Source organism: Hermetia illucens, chromosome 1, assembly GCF_905115235.1.
Source record: "Hermetia illucens chromosome 1, iHerIll2.2.curated.20191125, whole genome shotgun sequence".
In the NCBI taxonomy this organism is placed as follows: Eukaryota; Metazoa; Arthropoda; class Insecta; order Diptera; family Stratiomyidae; genus Hermetia; species Hermetia illucens.
Window position 1 is genome coordinate 11,459,829 of NC_051849.1, and position 22,435 is coordinate 11,482,263.

General features: G+C 44.8%; 1 protein-coding gene across 2 annotated transcripts in view; it reads left to right on the plus strand.

The window, feature by feature from the left end:
* Positions 1-22,435, plus strand: part of LOC119661170 — a 283,268-nt gene that overhangs the window by 128,542 nt on the left and 132,291 nt on the right. The gene's annotated exons all lie outside the window — the stretch shown is intronic.

The window sequence follows — 22,435 nt, forward strand, 5'->3', positions numbered from 1 at the left end:
ATTTGACTGTCCAAACTGTGCTGGGCTCGCGGAGGACCGAACGACATTTTCTCCCAATGCCTCAAGTTCGTGAAAGAAAGGAGGAACTTAGAGGAAACTCTACACTATCAGCGGAAAATTTTGCCCGGAGAATGGTAGTTTGCCAGGAGGTTTGGGATGCGATCAACTTCATGATTGTAACGTTCCAAAGAAAACTGTGGAAAACTGAAGAGGTGAGGAAGATGAGGTTACGATCGCCGTGGCTAGAAGGAAGGAGACTTACCTAAAGAAAGCTAACTTCGCCCGTGATGTAATACTTAATAGTGGTTCCACGGGGCCAGGATGGTTTACGTGGGCTATCTCATACAATGGCGTGTCCAGGCCAGTGTCTCCTAAAGATTTCCTACTCTTTAGAAAAGCAGACAGACAGACGGACCCGTGAGGAGGTACTAGCTCTCCCATCGTCTCTTCGTGCGGATAAGGGAATGCTCGTACGCTACGCTACGTATGAACATGTACTTGCACTTGTCAAATAAAAGGGCGTATCGCCCACTTTGGGGAAGAGGCCTAAAACCTTGGTAGGCAAGAAAATAGTGCCTAAAACACTAGCGCTACCAAGGGCGCCGATATCCGATCAAAAGGTATCCGACTGTTGGACTAAGATTGGGCCAAAAAGCCTAAAAAGAAAAAGGAGAGAATGAAGATCCACTCCGAGGTAATCATGATTTCAAGCACGGGTAGTGTGTCCTACGCAAACATACTAAGAAGGGTAAAAGCTGACCCTGATCTTAAAAACTCGGGAAGAAAGATACGCAGGATTCAAAAGAACCAAAAGAGGGATCTCATGTTGGAGCCGAAAAGGTCTGAAGTGAGCAAAGCCGAAGACTTCTGCAGCCAAGTCAAAAATTTAGCTGGGGTAAGTACTGCCGTGCGTGTTCAAAAGCATAAGGCCGTTATACAGTGCAAGTACCTAGATGAGGTCACTTCTAAGGCAGAAATCTGCACTACTTTAGCGAAGCAATTCAAGCTGAACGACTTGCAGGAGGCATCCATTGTTAGCCTCAGGAAGACGTATGGGGGCACACAGATGACGACCATCCGACTGACAGCAGAAGCAACGCACAAGCTATCAGGATTGTCCGTAATGGGTGGGTAGTCTGTCACTTTAGAGAGCAAATCTCTTTGACGAGATGCTTCAATAAGTGGGTGTTACTCGTTTAAAACCTCTCCCGCTCGTTTCTTCTACTCTCTTGGTGGTTGCTCTCTGTCCTATCTGAACCTTATCCCCCACCTTGGCCTAACCTTCGACGATAAACTCCGTTTTGACAGCCACTGTTTCGATATAACCAATCGTGCTTCCATAATGTCAGGTTTCATACGGCGCTCCTGTATTGATTTTACCTCGGTCCAACCCTCCATAATGCTTTTTAACTCCCTCGCGAGAAGTATCCTTCAGTATTGTTCCGTGATTTAGTCTCCTTCTGTAATTGCGATTGTCGTACCCTACGGAAGATACCGCGTAAATTCACCCGCTCGCGCCCCTTTAGGATGAACCTCCCCCGTGTTGACTATCCTGCCGTTCATCCTGCAGTATTAATTTGCTATGTCTATGCCGATGTCTCCTATTCACGGTATCTTGCAAATTAATCAAAGGTTCTGTCTGGTATTACGAAAGTGCTGACATTTAAGGAAAGTAATGAACTACTGACCTGGCACCTTTCGAAAAGTGTTACGGGACTGGGGACTGCGCAGTGGCTGTCTCACTATCTTCGGGTTAATGGGCAATCCCATTGTATGATATCTAGAAAAAAAGAAACTATCAAACCACTTCCTTTGATCATATCCTCCTTTTAGATGAAAGCAGCGGGACGATCATGATTGGCATCGCTTTCACACAGGTGCAAAGTTATTCAGGCGTCGAAATATGACATTTTATCTCAACACACTTAACCCAGATTCCCTTTAATCGCTCATAAACAGATTAGAACTCGTGCCAAGAATAATTTCAAACAAATCTAGGACCTGATTCCATTAAGATCTTCAAATTTCCTCTGAGTGAAGTGATGGTCTTGATGTTTCGATGCCGCTGGGAAATCTATTGGAAAACCTGAAGAGCCATTTTACGGCCAAGAAAAACACACAAGTGCTGATGATCTGGAACAAAATTTTAATTATCGCTCGAGCACTGAACGTGTTAAAATCCGGCAACTTATTGCATTTTATTAAATTTTGCGTTGACTGCAACGATGAAAATTTATAACGTGTGCCCCGTTTGATGTAGGCAATTTCAGGGTGTCAGCGCGAAATGGGTCACAATAAAAGTGCATTTTCGATGATGAACGGCTGACAGAGGCGGAAAGGTGCTTTCATTAAGTGTCCAAGACCACAGTGCGGAACCGATATGGCTCCTAAGAAGTGCCGCCAAAATCAGTCTACCTGACCTCAATCGTATCTGAAATTTCAGCCATCAGCTTGGTAACATACTAAGCCACTGAGCCACTAATCCGCAAGCGTATTTCTAATGCGTCATCAAATATTTTGAATTCTGCCACACCGCGGAGAGTCAGATTCATTGGGTTGCATAACATCAACCCGAACGCCTACGAAATATGAACTGAAGCGCCTAATCTGCCAGGGATCAGCGTGATCTTGAGCAGCATCAATGTCGGCATAGACGTTTCCGGTAGCGGCAAATGCGCAATTCTATGGGTCACAACAGGCATCACACACTGAGCATCCCAAAAAGATACAAACGGCCAAGGTAACAAAAAAACTAAGATGCAACATGCATCCGCGACGTTAATCATGCAGTCCCTGCAGACTTCAGACAGATTTTCTGGACTTAATAAGAATCCATGGGGCAGGTCGGGTCCAAATTGTATATCTTCAACAGAAATAACAACAGCAACAGTGTTAGGTAGCGAATGGTATGAATAGTATACCAAGATACATCCCTATATTCATAAACGAATGGGATCCACTGTCAGAAGCAACACTAGGTCATATAATTTTCAGCCAAAACGCTCCAAGTGGATTGGAGATTTCAGGGAAACAGCCAGAGTTCTATTTTCATAATTTTCTAAGAAAGAAGGTAGAGTCTGCCTGGAACATTAGAGAATTTTAATGAAGCTAACTCATAGAACAAACTATCTTCTAAGAGATTATAGGTTTGGCATTTAAATTCAAATACGCCGACCTTTATGTAATCATAATTATTAGGAAGGTAGCGTATGTGCCATCTGACAGCATACATTTTGAAAATCTGGTCGAATAACCACCTCCGGACCTAATTTGAACTATTTGTATTTAGATATCATCATGCGTTATCTATTTTAGAAATAGATAGCTAGATCGGCGACTGCCTCTAGCCTTGGAGCATGCTCTTAAGAGGCTTTCGATCAAGTCGCACTGCGCAGACAATCCCGCAGGATATGGGTCATGGTGTGACTAGGCTCCATTACGAAGGACCATTGGTGACCAGTTGATTTAGCATAAGGCATAACATGGTGTTGTGGTCGTCGTCCTGGAAGAGTCCTTTTCTGTGATCGGTATCCGGTGCGATTTATAATGCGAAGGCGAATTGCTGAAAAGACCTTGTCTCTCAACTTCTGTAGCAAGTCCTCCATTATAGACAGTTAGTAATGGTGCGGAGTGGTATAAACGCAAACGTTTGTAGTCGTCGGGGATATGCCATGGGCTATCTGCTTTTGAGAGGAAGTGGAGCGAGCTGGACTATAGTCGATGATGCCTTGCTCCTTTAGATTGTGAAACTATTTCCTCGTGGCTCGAGGTGGGTTCCGTTGTGCGGAAATGGTAATCTATTAGCAAATCGGAAACATGATGACTGTGCTGTGTAGCGATCAGTCATCCTTGAATTTTTGTAACAGAGTCCCATGATGAAGCCGGAGTTCTTGCGGAGGTAGTTTACCCGCTGCCGCAAGAAGTAGGCTCAATCACTGAATCACGTAACTTCTCATCTCCGATGACAGTAAGAAAGCCGTATTGGGACAAGAAGCCTGTGCTGATGATCCCTGATTGCACGTCTGCGATGTTGAACTGTCAGGAGTATGCACATTGCAGCAGGCTTAAATTCAGCGTCTTCCTGTGCGTGTCGAAAGTGACGATCGGCGAAACGTTGACTGTATGAAAAGCTGGAGTGGTTTCCTCTTGATGACATCCTTTGAAAGCATCGAAACAACTTGACTTGAGTCGATCAAGAACTTGATTCAGCTGTTATAGTCGTGGTTTGCAACGGGAAACTCCTTTGACTGTCAGTGCTCCTCAGCATCTCTTTGACAAAGTTATCTGGAGAGAGATCCCCTGTGTTTAAATAGAGCTGCTGAGGAATTCCAACCCACTTTCCACAAGAAAAAAAGGTGTGATAGGCGCCATCTACAACCCTATTGCAAAATACACAATCTGGAGATCGTGCCTTTCCAATCTTGTGTAGTTAAGACTGAAAACCTTCATGCTTACTAACAATCATGCAAGGAAATAATCAGTTTCACCATGCTTCCGATTCAGCCACACACCTAAGTTACCAATGGGTTGCGCAGTCCATGTCTCTAGTTTCATTCATCAAGAGATTTGCCACTCATTTAGGGTGCGTTGCGATTCTTCATGAACAACCATGCCCCTTGGCTCTTCTTGATTGCGCTTGTATATGGTTTTATCCTCCTTAGCAAGAAGGGAACAGGGATCACTATCACGATCACCATCACGGCTGGCTCAGAGACAGTACGGCATGCAGAAGCCAACCGCAAAGCTCCCCGTCTTTGTACTTGCGGGAGTCGCTTACGATATATCCCTTTGCCAAGCGCGTCAATCCACACTTCTGTGCCGTGGAGCAGGACAGACTGCGTTGAACTTATCAGGAGACGTCGCCTTCTAGCCGTAGAACCCCCAATATTTGCCATTATCCCACTTAACGCCGAAATTCCAGCTGCATTTTTGATTTTCTCAAAAAGGTCATCTTTGAGTCAGTCTAAGGTACTTTACCGTTAGTTTTAACTTCATTATCGACTCGCCGAACCATATGGATGACTACTTCGGTTTCTTCCAATACAAGGTTGAAACTATGAGCAGGCATCCATCCGCATACCGTCGCATCAATATGCTAAGGCTGCTTTGCGCCTGTTCTACAGTGCGTCCAGCAACAAGCGCCACGACATCATCTGCATAACCGACCAGGCGCGACTCTTCTGGCATGTCGAGTTTAAGCAGACTATCATAGGTAACGTTCCAGAGGTCCGGCCCTAGGATGGATCCCTGCGCGTCCCCGACGTCATCTCCATTCTCCTCTGACCCTCTTGCAGGGAGCGGTTCCTCAGATAATTCCTTAACATTCGTAAGAGATAGTTCAGTGCGTGGAAAGCATTGTCTAGTGTGCTTAGCTGTTTTTGACGTTAAGCGTCACGAGGAGCCCCACCCGTCGAGCTCGGCGGCGATGTGCCTCCGCGCGACGAATGGTATCCACGACTTGTATGGTTGCATCAAGTGTGGACGCCCCTCCTCCCTCCCCCAACCAATTCTGATGTTCCCGCTGTTTAGAAGCTTCTTCGTATATTGCTCCGCAACTTCCACCACTGCGAGTTTTTTGCCTCGGGAGTTCGCAGAGGTGATACCAATCCGAACATTGGTTACCTCCGGGCAGTTGCCCTTTGATGGGCTCTTCTATCTCGTTCTTTTCTGTAAGCCAGTCAAAGTCTCGGATTTCCAGAGAGCGCGTGGGTTCCTCGCTAGAAAACAAAGCTTTCCTTTCCAAAAGCCACTTGACTGCTTCACAGGAAGTACCTTCATTTCATGTCCTTGGGCCTAATTCGACTAGGACTCCACCACCCTTCGTTATTCGAATGGAACACACTCCTGCTCTGCTATCTGGAGGGGGGCTTAATCTTGTAACGGATTTTGCTGAGAACTTTCGCAAAGGTGTTGCCTTTTTTTTGGTGCTCCATCCTTCGTGTTCGCTTTAATTTTAAGCTGGGTTTTCCTGATGACGCGGCGTATTGCTGCCTCCTGCTTCTTTCCGTCTTTTTGTTTTGAGCTCTGGAAGACACTTGAGTGAAGTCTCCTTCAGATGCCGCTTCTTCCTTCCGTTGTTTCCCCAGGTCGCTCTGCGACGGGCTGCTTCCGATCCGGTTAGCACTCGTGGTGTTCTCATCGGGAGGTATTTTGTTCCTGTTTTCCGCGGATTGTCTCTTACTCTTCATGTTTGCCTGCAATACGAAATTCTGTCCAGGAGCTCTTCCAGCTCCATCAACCCATTTTTCCCCCTTTGCTGATTTTTTCTGGAGAAACGTTGCAGATCACATGCGCTTCACAACTGCCGTGCATTTCTTCATAAGCCTTTCCCCTTCAACTTTCGCCAGAGTAGTGGACAGCCCTTTCACTCTGCTTATATTCGAAACCATCTGGTCAGTTTCAGGAGTTTCCACTGTGCCTCTTTCCTTAACTACAGCACTGCGTGGTACTGTCTGGGTTGCCGTCTCCGTCACAGGTGCCGCTTCCCTTTCTGATTATTCTTCCCGGTTTACGCATTCCGATGTCATGTCGGGTGTTTCAACCTTTGCTGCACCCTTCGCTGGGCGCTGAGGTGAGCAACGCATTCCCACTATCTACTCGTTTATATTGTTTGTGTGTGCAAGGAAGTGGGCCGCAATAGGTATACCCTCCGCGACAAAGCTGCTACCCCGGTTTCCTGAGGCCTGATTTATGCTTAGCTGATCTCGGCATTCACAGACGGATCAGGTTCGCTCGGGGTAACGCGGTCTACTAATACCGGTTTAATGCACACTCCCGAAGGGGCTGGCTCCTGGTGGACGCGACAACTACCACTTTGGCAGAACTATCTTGAGTTTCTGGTTGTGCAGTTCTGTCTAAGGTGTCCCACAGTTTCTCAGCCTTTCTTGAAAGAAGAGATAATGATTGTCCTGCTCAGGCATAACAGAGTCTCTGCCCCTGGTCCAGACAATATTACTTACCAGTATATACACTGGTTAGCCCCGGAAATGTTCTCTATTTTGTTACTGGGTCTAAGGGTCATCTGGTGCAATGTAAGTCCGCCTGTCTATTATTAGAGTAGTCCCCATCCCTAAAACCCTTAAGGACCCCGAACTTTTGACTAGTGACCTCCCAATTGTTCTCATGAATGTGTTTGTCAAACTACTTAATTCAATGATAAAGGTTCGAATCAATCAACTCAATCAATAAATTCATTGGAGAATAAAAAATCCGCCTTGGAAACTCTTATGACTATTCTGCAGGTAAATCCACATCCTTTGGCCTCAATGATGGCTTATTCCACATATCGATCGTCAAAAGTAAAGGTCAACTGTTGTTATCTGTGGCGCTTGATGTGAAGAACGCCTATGAAAAGGTTGATCTGGCGACGCTGGGTGACACAATGTGAAAGTTCCTTTTTCCTAATACACTGACACTCCGTTTCAGAAGACCTCTCCTGGCAGCCTAAAACTAATCAATTAGTGGTGGAAAACCCAGAAGCTGATAATGGTCCGTCCTCGATTTATAAGTCTTTCCAAAGTTCGCGCGAAACTATAATTCCCAATGTTATTCCCACAACCTTTATTAAGCTTCAGGTTATCCTGTCCTATGACGCACTTGTGGCAGAACCCGTGTTGTTGCTGCGAGTGGTAGGGCATTGAAGGGCCTCAAATCAAAGGGTTTTCTTGTCCTTGCGTCGGACGTTGCGTTCATGCGGAATGGGTCTGCCTGCGCTGTAGTTGGTCCTCAGGGGACGTATGTCTTACGTTTTTCCTGAAGTGTAAGTACGGGCTTAGCCGCTGATCTTTTCGCTTCTTTTTAGGCACAATCTTGGTTAAATTATTGCTTCTTGGAAGGCAGTTGTGGATTAATATCTATTTAATAGCACTAATTATCCTTGGGAAAGGAAGTCTCTCTTTGAGGTAGGCATCCTGAGAATTGGAAAGGTAGCAATACGTTATTTCCATAATCTTCTTTAAGTGGATGTCTGTGCTTTTTAACAAAAGTCAGGTAAGACTGTTTGCCTAGACTCTTTTGCGGTCTCATGGCTACGTCTGACCATTATTATTATTATTCTGTTAAGGGAAAGTCGCACCGCGTCCTTAAAGAACTATTGTGCCCCTTTTTACTGGTTATAGTGTACCTGTTGATCATAGTATCTCAAGCAGGCCGGTAACCGTTAGGAACTTTAGTATGTTCCCCACTTCCAGAAGTTTCAGCTTTGCATCTGGTACTAAGTGTTCTCCCAGATGTATCCACCTACTTTGCACAAGTGCCGGACACTGTCCCAGGACGTGCATAGAGGTTTCGTCCTCCTCCTCACAGAACCTGGCCATGGCAGTGTCCGTAGATATCCCTAGCTTCCCTAGGTGATAGTTCAGCCGACAATGACCAGTGAGAATTCCCACTATGATTCGGAGGTTCTTTTTGGTGAGGTTTAAGCAATCCTTTGTACGCATGGGTTCGTATCCCCCAATAAGCACCCTGGACTGCTCAATTCCTGGTAGGCCCCCCAATATAGTTCCCTCAACCGTTTTTCTTCGTTTCTTAGATTCATAGCCATGAAACCGTTTCCGATTCCACAGAAGGGTTCTGGCCCGTGTAAAGGCATCCCTGCTCCCTTTTTGGCTAGTTCATCCGCTGCCTCATTGCCTTCCAACCCAGCATGGCCTGGAACCCAAAGTATCCAGACCTTGTTGGACAAGCCGAGTGTATTCAGTCTCTCAAGGCATTCCCATACCAGTTTAGAGTTCACCTGGTTGGACCTAAGTGCCTTGATCGCTGCTTGGCTATCGGTGAGAACAGCTATGTTCTGCCCCCTGTAGTTCCTTTGCAGATTAAAGGAAGCACATTTGTCTATGGCTCAAAGTACATTCACCGGCACCCGCTCCCTCTGTTGTGAGGGATCCGTCAGTGTACCAAGTAATCAGTTGCTGGTTTAAGCCGTATGTCGCAGCCACGCTCTCCCAGTTTGCCTTGTTACTCCAACGTGTTTCAAACTTCTTATTGAAGTGAAACCTCGTTGTTATGTTGTCCCTGGGTATCAGTAATTCGGGATACCGCCTAGAAAGGATATCAATCTTCCTTCGATTTAGGCAGCTCCCCGCCTTACTCATACTACCGGCCATCCTGAATATTGATCTCCTTGCCTGCATCTGTATGTGCAGATGGAGAGGGGTTAATCCCAGAAGGACCTCCAGGGATGCCGTTAGGCATGTCCTCATTGCCCCACTGATACACACGCAAGCCAGCCTTTGGAGCTTATGTAATTCCCTGGCTTGTGTGCTGAGTTGGGTTCTTTCTGCCCAGATTACCGCTCCATAGGTAATCATTGGCCTTACTATTGCAGTATATATCCAAAGTAGTATCTTCGGGCTGCAACCCCATTTTTTTCCTGCTATGGATCTGCAGGTCATCAGAGCCCTCGTGGCTTTCCGACAAGTGTTTCCGACATGCGTCTTCCAGAGTAATTTTTGGTCTAGCGTGATTCCCAAATATTTGACCTCTGTTTCTCGTTTCACCTCCATATCATGTAATGTTATGGCTTTCAGGTGATCCTACTTATGCCTCCTAGTGAATGGTACTATGGTGGTTTTAGTTGGGTTGATCCGCAGTCCCACCTTCCTGCACCAAGCATTAGTAACCCTTAATCCAGTTTGGATTCTATCACATAGGGTATCTTCCTATTTGCCCCTACAGATTAGAACAATGTCGTCCGCGTAGCCCTGGACTTGTATTCCAGTATTAGTTAACACGTCCAGGAGTTCATCCACTACCATACTCCACATCAGCGGCGATAGTACTCCACCCTGTAGACAGCCTTGAGTGGTGTTCATGATAATAGAATTTGTACCTGTTTGTACCTCTATTTGTCTGCTTTCTAGCATTTTGCCCATCCAGAGTGCCAGGGTGTTTCCCAATCCTTTGCGGCTCAGGGCATCCTGTATCTCTGTGTGTGATGTGTTGTCGAATGCTCCTTCGATATCCAAAAACGCGCACAGTGCAATTTCTTTTGTTTCTATGGCGTCCCGTAGTACCTCTGTCAGCTGATACAGAGCAGTTTCAGTTGACCTTCCTGCCCGGTAAGCGTGTTGACAGTGATGTAGGAGATTACGCTTTAGAACGTTAGTTCTAATATAGTTGTCTATGACCTTCTCCATCGTTTTGAGTACGAACGATGTTAGGCAGATTGGTCTGAAAGATTTAGGGTGAAAAGGATCCTTTTTACCCACTTTCGGAATAAAGACCACTTTTGCCCGTCTCCATGCCCTTGGTATGTAACCCAGGGCTATGCTCCCCCTTACCACCCTCAGAAGAGACTCTAAGATAATTCCTAGGTCTCTCTGGATAAGTGCTGGGAAAATGCCATCTACTCCGGGAGATTTCATTGGTTGAAAAGTTCCCACTGCCCATCTTAGCCTAGCTTCTGAGCATACCTCTTTTGCTAGTTTCCAGCTCTCTTTCCTTCCCCTTTTATTCGTTGTTGGGGTGTCAGGCAGATTGTTGTCACCTGCCGCCGAGGGGTAGGACCCCGGGAAATGAGTTCTGAGAAGCAGGTGTACCCTGTCCTCCTCATTCTCGGAGAATGTCCCATCTTCCTTTTTCAAGCAGACAGAGGATATTCCCCCGTCTTTGGCTACAGCCTAGTACAGCCTGGTTGCTTCTGTGATCTGTTCAATCCCTTCACAGAATTCCCTAAAGCTGTTCCGTTTCGCTTCCCTGATCGCGTTGCTATACGCAGTCAGTGCAGTTTTATACCTCCGCCAGTCCCCGGTTTGTTTTGCCCGGTTAAAGAGTTTTCGTACCTCTGTTCTCATTCTGGCTAGGTTCCTGTTCTACCATGGTACATCCCATGATGACTTGATTGTCTTGGCCGGACAGCTGGCCTCATATGCGTCAATGACGATTGTCGAAAAAATCCAAAATTTGGCTGACGGTTTCGTCCAGGGCAGAGGCAAACTCATCAGACGCTGCCTCACCTCTGCCGGTCCGGTCCACCATCAAGTGGATGGGGACTTAGGATCCCGCAGATCCTAAACAACAATGACGATTGTGTTGAGGTTTTCCACCACTCCGTCTGACCATATTCGGTATGAAAATTTTCCATACGGTCTTGCTATGGTACGGTATGAGTTTGGAACGTATCCGTGTTCGGAACAATCTTGCCCTACTGCTCGTTCCAGGAGATTTATATGGTGAGAAGGTCTGTGTAGTCCAGTTAATGCTATCCTCCGAAGAAATCGGTCCGTTCCCCCCCAGTTGTTTTTGTTTGTGAGAAAATGTATCTAAAGAGTTACTTCAAGAGTTTTGTTTAAAGATACCGCTCAGAAACTATTCGGTTTATTAAGTAATAATGGATTCCTTTCTACTTTGGCTAAAATCTTACTGAGTCGTGCAGAATCGCTGATGCTTTCAATATTTTGACAGCAGTCCAACCAGGACCTTCTTTTGGCAGTCCTAATGGCACTCTTGCACAATTTCAGAAAATCCCTACCTGACTTCTAGTAATTATGTTTACTTCAGACATTAAAGACTAGTCATGTTGATGATATTAAAGAGGTCTTCATTCCAACTCAGTAGTAGTGTTGTCTTCACCTCATTTCCCTGGCCTCGAGTTTCTTAAGGCGACTTCCACTGCCTTGTCTAAAGTCCAAACCTTTGACTCAGGTTTGTCTCTAGTGCGAATGCTGTGGCAATTGGAGTTCTGGAAAACTTAGCAGTAATAACCACCAGTCGGTCCTTCTGGACCCTCTGAATTATCTAGAAACCCCTCCCGGAGGTTTAGTTTAAAGAGCATTCGACTAGGATCTTCCGAGTGGGGCTATTCAATTCTCCATTTGAAAAATTCCTTTGCTAGTAAGTAGTTAGTTAGTTTAGTTGACTGGGGGGAGCCGCAGCTCCGAGCACTCAGGCCATTGTTAGGTCCATTGTACTATCCCCGTAAGTTGCCTATTCAATGGCTTCCCGCATACGACGTTCGCAGGCTTTAGCGAATCTGAGAACATTCTCCAGAGGCAGGGAGTGTGCAGATTCTTTATTGAAGAAAACCTTGCCAAGGTGTCTTCGTCTGAGATCTGAGGATGCCGGACAGCTGCATAAAAAGTGCAGGGCCGTCTCCTCCTCCTCCTCACATTGGCTGCACACAGCCGAAACCACTACCCCAATCTTTTCCACATGGTAGTTTAAGGAGCAGTGTCCCGTCAAAAGCCCTACTAGGGTTTTCATGTCCCACTTCTCAAGGAACAACAAAAATGCTAGTAAGTATGGCGAAATCAAAGAATTCTTGCCTGACCACATAATTTTTTGAATTTGGAAAGCAAACGGTTAGCGGTGTTGTTGCTGATTGATTTGCGAACAGCTCCAGTGGGTGTGCCTTGCGTTGCGCCTGTCAAGAGTCTGATTTCCCTCACCGTGATAAAAGAAGTTAAATGCTATAGCGCTGAGAAAATGTTCAAGCATTCTGCTCCCACCGACTTCAGTTTGTATGACTCCTGTTCACTTCTGGGTGGAGCATAGAGCATCTACACAGTCTATATATTACCCTCGTTTCTTCCCTCCATTTTTAGCTAGACTGTGCTTCAGTTTCATTATCATCAAACTTAAAGCTGTGTAACTGATAAGCTGATAGCAGTTCGTTGAGATTTTGGTAGGCGAAGCAACTGGAACATCGTGCTTTGTTCCAAGATCCCGTTGGGTCGATTAAATTCAACCTTAATTTTTCTAGGTCCAAATAGTACCTTATGGGTCGCCATTCTCAGTGGCTCCATTTACTTTCCATTCATAAGGACAGAAAGGCAGACTATTCTTTTGGGGTGCTTCCTCCAGTCGTTCATGGGAATTGTAGGATTCTGATGACGTAGATACTGGAAGAGCTTACGCTTGTCGGCCAAATGTGAGCAGCAGGTCTTCTAGAAACCTGGTCTTATCAAAGCAGTCTGCGCTTTAAGCTATCTCAGGCGTCATTGATCTTAGCGATGCATGAGTGGAAATAAGTGCAGGCCAACTGATCCGCCCATGTTACAGCGCAGTACTCAAGGGCCAACTAGGAGGAGTCAAGGCGTGAGATTGGTCTCTCGCGGTCCAATGCACTGTCGAGGCCGTCTAAGACAGCTTGGCCTCCAGAATGTTTCACATCCCCGGTGATAGCTTGCCAGTAGTGGAATTACCATCCACCAGGGCTATCTATAAGCCATGTCTGGCCACCTCCGCTTTAGATCAGCACCTTTCAAGAAGCAACCAGGACAAGCTTTGTCCTGCTGTTCTAGTTCACCTGCCAACTAGTTCAACTTGTTCCAGTAGCTACGTAGACTCCCGGCAACCCTCTCAATCCGGCCCAGTTCCTTGTTAGCCTGTCGAAAGATAGTTTCATATGACCATCATTGGAGGTTGTTACGCTGGTAGGTTGTCTGCAACCTTCACTTGAAGTATAAATAACTGGGCCACTAACTTTAGCCATGTTAGTTTATTCTTTAAATGGTGGGCGTTAAAAGCGACAAAAAGCCGTCAGTAAATTTGGATTACACGACTTCATCTTAATCTTGGTGCAATCTTTGCATTTTAATGAAGACTTCCCAAATAAAAGTATCTGCGATGAAAGGTTTTTGGAGTGTTACTTCCGAAAAATGACTATAACTAGCTCCCGTAAGACTACATTTATCTACGCTAGCACCACTTGGTTTCTCCATAGTATCTATACCACTTTTAGAGATATTAGATAATAGCCCGAAAGCTTGGTCCGTAAAATTTCTGGACTTATAGAAAACCAGTTTTAATTAATTAGATCTCATTATAGAAGAAACGGAAAACTTATTTATGCGTGATAATGTAGTCGTCTGCAATGTGTGATGCAAATAAGTAGCTAACATTAATCTTGCAAGCGGATTAACATCAATCCGTTACCACCGTGACAATGGCAGCAGACTGGCTGCAACAAAGTATCTACTTGCAAGATTTATGGGGAACTGGTTGACCGGCCGGTTGGCTGGCTGAGCCGGCTGGATTGCTCCGGCATGCAGGCAGACAGACATACATGGATTGTTTACGTCTCAGGAATGACTGCAGCCACTGCATGTGAGCACCTTCAATGGACTTGCGATGGTTTCTGAGGAGCGAGTGTAAGTTTGGCATTCGCGATCGGTGATAAGGCCGTATCTCGTGTCTGTACGTAGATAGTCTGGAGAAATAGAAGAAAGATGGGAGACATGTCAGGCTTGAAAACTAAACTATGTGCATATAGTGTCTGCCGAATGTTAGTCTCCGACGAATTGTAAGAAACGGTAAATTGCAGAGAACTGAGGTTAAAATCAATTGGTTGAGTTACCTGAGGTACATCAATTAATTGGTCAGTGGAGAAGTTTTCTAACTTTCGGATCAAAGTTCAGTCTGAATAGATGGAAGCTAGTTTGGATGAGGAATGTTCATGACTGTCTAGTAGGAATTCATTCTAGGCTTCCGAAATAAATTGAACAATTATTTACAGGGAAGTAATTGATCTAGGGGTGGCAATGTTTCCAGGAAAGAGCTCCTCCGTGCCTGCATAAAGTTCTTCGCGAATCCCTTCTCACCTTCGACAAGAAAAAAAAGTTATGATTTTTTTGCTTGTATCTTCCACATGGACATCTCATCATGCATATTATTGAAGGCACTCCTAACGCTTCTTTCTGGCTAAAGCGAAATGCGTGCTTATGCAAATAGATTTTGTTGGTTTAATGAGCCTAGTTCGAGGCATAAAATTTACAGAAAAATTCGAGGCAGTTTTTGCTATTGTCTCGGCAGATGAGGAATTTAAAGTTCAAGGTCAGAACAAAAAACCTGCAGCCAATTGAGTCGTGAGGAGTCTACTTTGGGATGACGGTAGCATAGTTCCATTTTGATGAAGAAGAGACTAGAATATGAAAGTTAAGAAAATATTAGTGTAATTTGCATTTCGGAAAGAAAAAGGAAAAAAGTGCGTCGAACAAGGACAATTCAAGCTGTATCACTTTCGGAATTGTTAGAAACACAAGATGAAGTGAATCGTTCAACCGGATTGTTATGAAAATGAAAGGAAATGAAAATGAACGTTAGTTTAGTTGAAGAAGCCGCTCCAAGCACTCAGGCCTTTGAACCCCTCTTTGTGGGCAACTCCCAAGACATCCTTCCTGAATAGAAATTCTGTCGACCAATATGTGGATCTTTCCCCACTCTGTGTGAAGAATCCAACTGATTAGAAGCGGGTGGATTCCATGCTGTTTTGCTGCGTTACATATGGCCGCGAATGAGGCATAATTCAAGACGTATCCTTGAATTGCCTTCTCAATTTTTACCGTTAGCCCATGGAGTGCTGCCGTGCTGCCGTGTATTTGCTTCTGGTAGGCATGTTGGCTACAGTGAAGTGGTCGTCTAGGGATATATGTATCCCTTATGAACCGTCTTTCCAGTCCTTTCAGACGAAAGAAAGTTAGACTGATCGGTAAGAAGCGTTTTGCGTCTGTATAGGTGGGTTCCATGGTTTGGGAATAAATATTACCTTCGCATCGCGCCAGCTGGTTGGTATATAAGCTTGTGCTAAGCAAGCACGATATATATTCCGAATGTGTAGATCCACGTCTTCCATTCCCTCTATCACTAGAATAGGACTAATGTCATCCGGACCCGCAGACTGGCATCTATTGAACGATTTAAATGCTCATTTCACTCATTCCAATGAAACCAGAGTCCAATCTTCCGGTTTAGGGTTGTATATGTCTGTCGGCCACGAGATGAGATTTTGGATACTGCCTAGGAAGTGTACTTCAAGCAAATGGTTTGCCTTTTCTTCATCGCTCTGTAAACGTAGATAACCCAATTGCTGGCTACGTTCTATGACAAGGATCCACTTTAGCTTTGAGGTTGTCTCAAGAGAGTTGGTCGTCTGGCGTCCCCATGATGATCGTTTGGTCGACTTTATGCTCTTCCTTAGAGCTTTTCAAGCCCCTTTATACCGAATCTACTCAGCAGTTGAATGGGGCTTTAAACCATTGTCGTTCTCCTCTGTTTCGCCAAATCTGAGTTCCACGCTGATGTTTTACCCTTCAGTTCATTACTCAGCGGATGTCTTCGTCGACTCAAGTCCAACCGAAAGATATTCTTGAAGCATCGGCTCTTTTTAAAGATGCTTTCAAATTATTTAATAAAAAGAGGAAGGAAAGGGTTCAAATCTTCACCAGCTTACCCTCCGTCAGATCCTGGGTGTGTTCCTCCAACAAGAGTTGCCCGCCAATGTATACTGCAACAACTCATTCACCTCCATTTGAAAAGAGCAAACTAGCTAGATCATATACGAGTACTTGGCAATACTTGAGTCATGGGATTTCAAAATTTTCCTGTATTAACCATCAGAAACTTCCCCTTTAGAAAAACGTAAGGCAGTCATTGACACCATTCCATTAGGTGACATTCCAGTTTTAGCTCACGTGTTTACTTTAGCCAGGTATCTGCGATGTTCCATGTTTGTTTGACTTTCAGATTCTGGCAATCCACGCATCGGCTTGAGGACACGTGAAGTTCTGTAACAGGACCCTTGAACGATTGAAACCCCTTGAATGTAAGAATTAAGTTTTGAAGAAAGTAAGCTCCCCCTCTGGTCCACATTCCCCGGCTAGCAAAGAGGTAACCAAGCGCATTTTGACGGAATATTTCGGTGGTGCTTCAATATTTGTGACTGGACCACCAAGCCCAATTTCGCTCAGTTTTTAGTTTTTTTAGGATACTTCTCCCCCTTGGTTTAATCGGGCCACCCAGGCATCGCCAATGTATATACTTAAGTCATTACAGCTTTCCCATTGCCAAACATAGCGTCAGGGGATGCCTTTCCAATCTTGTGCAGGTAAAAATAAAAACCAACCAATGTTTTCGGTTCAACCATGGACCTAAGCCTCCGGCGACCGACCCAATCCATTTGCCTCTCATTTCCCAAGAGAAGTAACATTCATGAATGTTGACGTTCTTCACGAGCAACCACTTTTATTCAGTACTCCACTTGCACTTATAGATGGTTTCGTATTTCTTAGCATGGAGGAAAACGGAGATCAATCCTGCGGTCATAATCACAGCTGGCTCTGAGGCAGTAAACAGGAAAACACCACCTATTAAGCTCCCCAACTCAGTAGTTGCACAAAAGCTTCAACATATGCCATTACGCCGTAGATCAAAATGGAGTGCGCCATCCTCATGAGACGGCATCTTCTTCTAGAGGTAGAACCCTCAACATTTGATAGACTAGTAGCTTACTCCAAACTACAATTTTTATTTTACAGTGTAGATATATACAATATACCCCCTTCATCAGTACAAAGCTACCTTTGATCTGCTCTAAAAAGCTCATTTTTAAGGTTTTGTTTGTAAAACAAAACCTTATTAAAATCGGTTTACTGTCTGTCTGTCTGTCCGTCTGTCTGTCTGTCTGTCTGTCTGTCTGTCTGTCTGGCTGTCTGGCTGTCTGTCCGTCACACGCATTTTTCTCAGAGACGGTTGTAGCGATTGGCACCAAATTCGGTAGAAAGGTGGGAACTGTGAACGCTCACGCATATAGTGAGTTACATCCTTTTACGTCGAATTTAAGGGGGGGGTCCTCATACATGCAAAGGGAGGGTGTACATTTTTTTTTCATCAAATATAGTCATGTGGGGTATCAAATTAAAGGTCTCGATTAGTACTTTTCGAAGCCAGTCTTAGTTTTGACATTTGTTGAAAAGGTGGGGGGTGCGGGGGGTTGAAAGTGGTCATTTCTTTAACGAACCCATTCTCAGAAACTACCCAACCGAAAAATTTGAAAGAAATCAGGGGGCTGTCACTATATGGTCCCTAGGCTCCGAAATACCCTCCATACCGATACCTGTTCAAATAAAGTTAATAATAGTACATTACTATAATTTTTAGTAATTGACAGGAAAACCCCCCTTAAGTTCACCCTAGAATCACAAAATTTTGCAACAATATAGGCTACAGCATAGAGCATGATCCTGCCAAATTTGGTGAAAATCGCACTATTACTAACAAAGTAATACTAAGTCAAAGCTGCAAATTCGAGACTATGAATGTCAATATCACTTGAAAGTGGCTATTTTCACATAATATATGCATATTTTACGTGCTACATGCTAATGGGACAAATGCACACCCAAATCTCTTTATAAAAGAAATAAACAAAACCTTTCATACCTGAAGCGTCTAGCTTCCGGTTTCCCGACTTGTTGAAACGGGTGTCAATCCAGGATACCTAATCGTTGGTTTCGACTCTTCAATCGTCTCAGCTATCCCCGTAGAATGCAGATCGCTAAGAAGGGGACGCAATTCCCGTCCTTTTCTGCCCCTCCAGCATCTCACAGAGCATTTCTGATGTAGTCGAATGTTATGAGGAGCTCCACAGTGGATGATGTGAATTCCATCCTCTAAAACCGAACTGCCTTAGGGATAAGACGCGAGTGATTCGTATCGCTTCACCGAGGCTATTCCTGATTAACTTTCTGAGTATTTTCCTATCGATGGTAGTACATCAGTTTATATACCTCTCTTGAGTTACAATTGGGTCCTGGAGTTTGCTTATTTTATCGCCTCTTCCAGTTTATTCATCGTGAAAACTAGGTAACTCTTCCTTCCACGCTAATGACACTAACCCGAACGGAATGCGCAGGGAGTAATTCTCGTACAATGTGGTCCATATGTTCGGCATTAGGCGAATAGAGTTTCCGCAGAGTACCAATTTTTCGTGTAGTCCATCCTGCCGACTAGGCTACCTATACCATACTCTGTCATTCCGGTCTGCTGACCATCAACATATAGAGGACCTGTCACGACTGGGTACACGTTGGACTATGGAAACCACGCAGCCGTCGCTATCAGGTTCCTAACTGAGTTTGCGGCAGTGTCAGCTGCAGCACCTATATTCTCCAAAGGGTCCTCAAACGTGACCCTGTCTTCTCCATGAGCTTCGTCCCATTTTCTGATGTACATCTTCATGATACTCCATGCGAAGAGGGAAGAGTTCGGCCGTGTCAAAAGCTCTGGCATAAATTTACTCGGTTTCTTTGGCCTGACTTCGAAGGAATTGTAGCTGTGCTGCTCATCGGTTGGAATACCGCGTAAAAGCCGACACTTCAAGGTATACAGGTGTAAGGCGAGTGAAATACACCAACGCCTCCTTTCCATTGATGTCAAGTAGATAATATTCGTTCCTGGGACGAGGGATAAGGGCTCTGGTGTAAAGGTTACAAAGGCGGTTTAATTTTGATCATCTTGGCGAAATGTAAGTGCTCTCGTCAAAAATTTTGAATGTGAAAGAGTGGCTTTTGTCATGTTGAGCTGCAGAAGTAGGGTAGATCACAGGTATTCTCTGTCAGTGTTTGTCAAAGAAAGAACCCGGGTATGATGGATATATAGCGTTGAAAGAAAATTCTCCAGGAATGCGGATTGTTTGTCCAAAGCGTTGTTCGGCTTTAGACGTCCCAAAGTCGTTTTTAAAGCAACTCATAATCCAAGGAGAACGATGGGTAGTTTTCCGACTCAGTTGGTCATCTCGAGGCTTTGCCTTTTAGGACTGAGTAGTGCTTTCAGAAGAGCGGGCAAAAAGATCAATGCAGGTGAGGAGAGAGAGCCAGGAGAATGCATTTCTGTCGAGACCTCGTAATAAGTAGGCACATGAGGATCATTGCGAACTCTTGGCCGCGTTCGAGAGAAGAATCCTCCGACGAATTTTTGGCCCCCTACATGAGGATGGACGATTCCGTAGCCTACACAATGACGAAATCTATGAGCGATACCATGACCGTTCGATTGTGGATAAAATCCGGCTCAATAGGTTACGGTGGGCGGGTCACTTAATACGTATGGTTGAGGATGATCCCACCCGAAAAGAAGACGAGGCAGACCCTGCCTAAGATGGAGCGATGGCGTAGGTCAGGAATTGGGGATATCGAATTGGTGGATCTCGGCGCAAAACCGGGATGTCTGGAGTTCCTTATTAAGGTAGGCCTAGACCGAATACCGATTGTTGCGCCGTTGATGATGATGATGATGATGAGGATCATCCACTCTCTGCTTTATACACGCATTTGCAGGCAGGCGTCTTCTCATGTAACGTGGATAATGTCAGTTGTGGAATGTTTGATGTAAAGGAGCTGTTATTCTTGCTGGAATGGCGAACTTGAAGTTTTCTTTCAAAAAAAAAAAGTCACAGTGATGAGATACTTGAGAGAATTGTAAATGCAATGGAGCTGTGCTATGCTGACCATTTTCTTTGAGCGTCGCTGAAGGAATAAAGGGGTTTCGAGTTTCTGTTTTGAAATTGCTCGAGAGAGACTTCCACTGGAGAGGAAGTCACCTTTAAGGATCGGTGAAGCTAGCCTTGAGCGTACGAGGTGGTTGATTATCATTTGGAGAGGATCTGGGTCTAAGAATGTGCTGGAGAGGAGTTTTCCTAGTAGGAGACCTTATTGCCAGTGGGACGAGAATCTTCTATGTTCTCTCGCTTGTTTTATTGGTCAGCAGCTCACGTATGTATTGAAGGTATACGCAAAGTTTCTTACTTCCGGTGGGTGACTATGCAGAAGATGTTATACATTCACTTCCTGCGAGGGTGATAAATGCGATCTTCTTCGCTAGTGCTTATCTTTCTGTCGTCGTATATTTCGGGAATCAATATTTCCTTTCCTTCGTGAGACCTTTATTCCTCTTTCTTTTTTTTCACGTAAAATACTGGCTACCAAACACCGTAAAAATGGCTAATTTGATATCTCATTTGAAAATCCCTTATCAAAATCCACTAGGACGAGCTCCAACTCACGCCTGCCTCTGCCTGAAGAGACGATCCTCGTTTTTTTCGGGTTTCTGTCACCGTTTTCATCTTTTCAAGATAAAGTGGACGAGCATTGTCTTCAATACCCATCTTACCACGTTTAAAGCACCCAAACTATTTGAAAATTTGTCTGCGGCCAATCGCCTCTCCTTGAAAGCCTATCAAAGGATTTGGCAAGCTTCCTTTGTTGATCTTTGCAGGTGGAACGAACAAGGTAGAAACTGACGCCGTATGGCCAATTGCTACGTGAAGATCTCTGCTATCTCTATTTAGCGGTGGAACTCAGTAGCATATTTACGAATGACAGCGCGCTCTCAGTTCGATTACTTTTGGGCCCTCTTCGTATATTGGCATCATTTGTATTGATCGAATCTATCGTGCTTAGTTATGCAAGATCTGCCCAGGGTAATCATTCTCCGGATATATAAAAGGATGGTAGAGGACACTTTCCCTTTCCAGCCGGCCTCAGGAGACAAGGGCTAGAAGAAAAAAAAACAATTCAACGCAACAAGGTTGCGTTTTTATTTGATGGATCTGCCTCTTTGGAGCTTCTGTAGTTTACACCCACTATCGTTTTCCACTTTTGATTTATTTGAGTGGCTCGCTTCATGCTTATAATAACAATAGGTACCTTCAAAAAAGTTGACTGATGGTTTCGTCCAGGGCAGAGACAACTCATCAGACGCTGCCTCACCTCTGTCTTGGGAGCAGCGGACAAGAGAGGGAATAAGTTGCTTCCCAAGTGGTCTAAATTGTTTTATTCAGGTATCATGAAGGTGGTTGGGAATTGTGTCGGTGAGTGCTGTTAGAGTTTAGGCATCACTTTTTATCATTAGAAGCTTGTCCACAGCTCGCTCAGCGGAGCTTTAGAATGCAGCGGCGACAGAAAGGATCCGTAGTGATCGATGAATTTCGCCGGCTGTCTTTTGTCTTAGATCCTGTACACAGGAGGCCTAATATCGTCTGAAGGGACATTTCTGTCCAGGAAGCATTTGTCCGGGTTGGTACGTAGTTTCTCAGGAGACAATTTGGAGAAAAGCTGTCGCAGATATCGGAAATGTTGATCGTAGTCGTCTAGAAGCATGATTATTTCGTGCAAGTAATACCTCTCTAATTGACAGTCCAAGCGATTGGGATTGGATTACGAGGACCCATTGACGACCAGGTGAACTCGAAGAAGTCAAATGGTATCATGATCTCTCCTCCTCAAAGCCTGATCTGGATGCAATCGTGAGGCTTTCAAATCACCATCTAGCGTATCAAGCCACAGTTGTTTCGGCCGACCTTTTGATCGCTTACGAGTTTCAGACCAACCTTGGCGAGTGGATTCTCGTTAATTGTGCCTCACGGGGCAATTGCCTCACCTAGACTGCCTACCTACTAGATTTTGATAGTTGTGCTTTCGTCCTGCATCTTTTGAAGCTCCAGGAGGAGCTCCCTTTCCTGCATTTTTCCAATTCTTGTGATATTGTCACCTAGATCGCTTGGCGCTGTATCTCCCTTGACCTAAGAGAGGTGACCCTTCATTCACTATAACAATCGCTTTCAAATAGGGTTTCTTTCCTTTGATCTGTTTCTTTGGCTTCACGATTATCTAAACATTTATTTTTATTTCCTAGGATTCCATTTCTGCACCCGATTTAA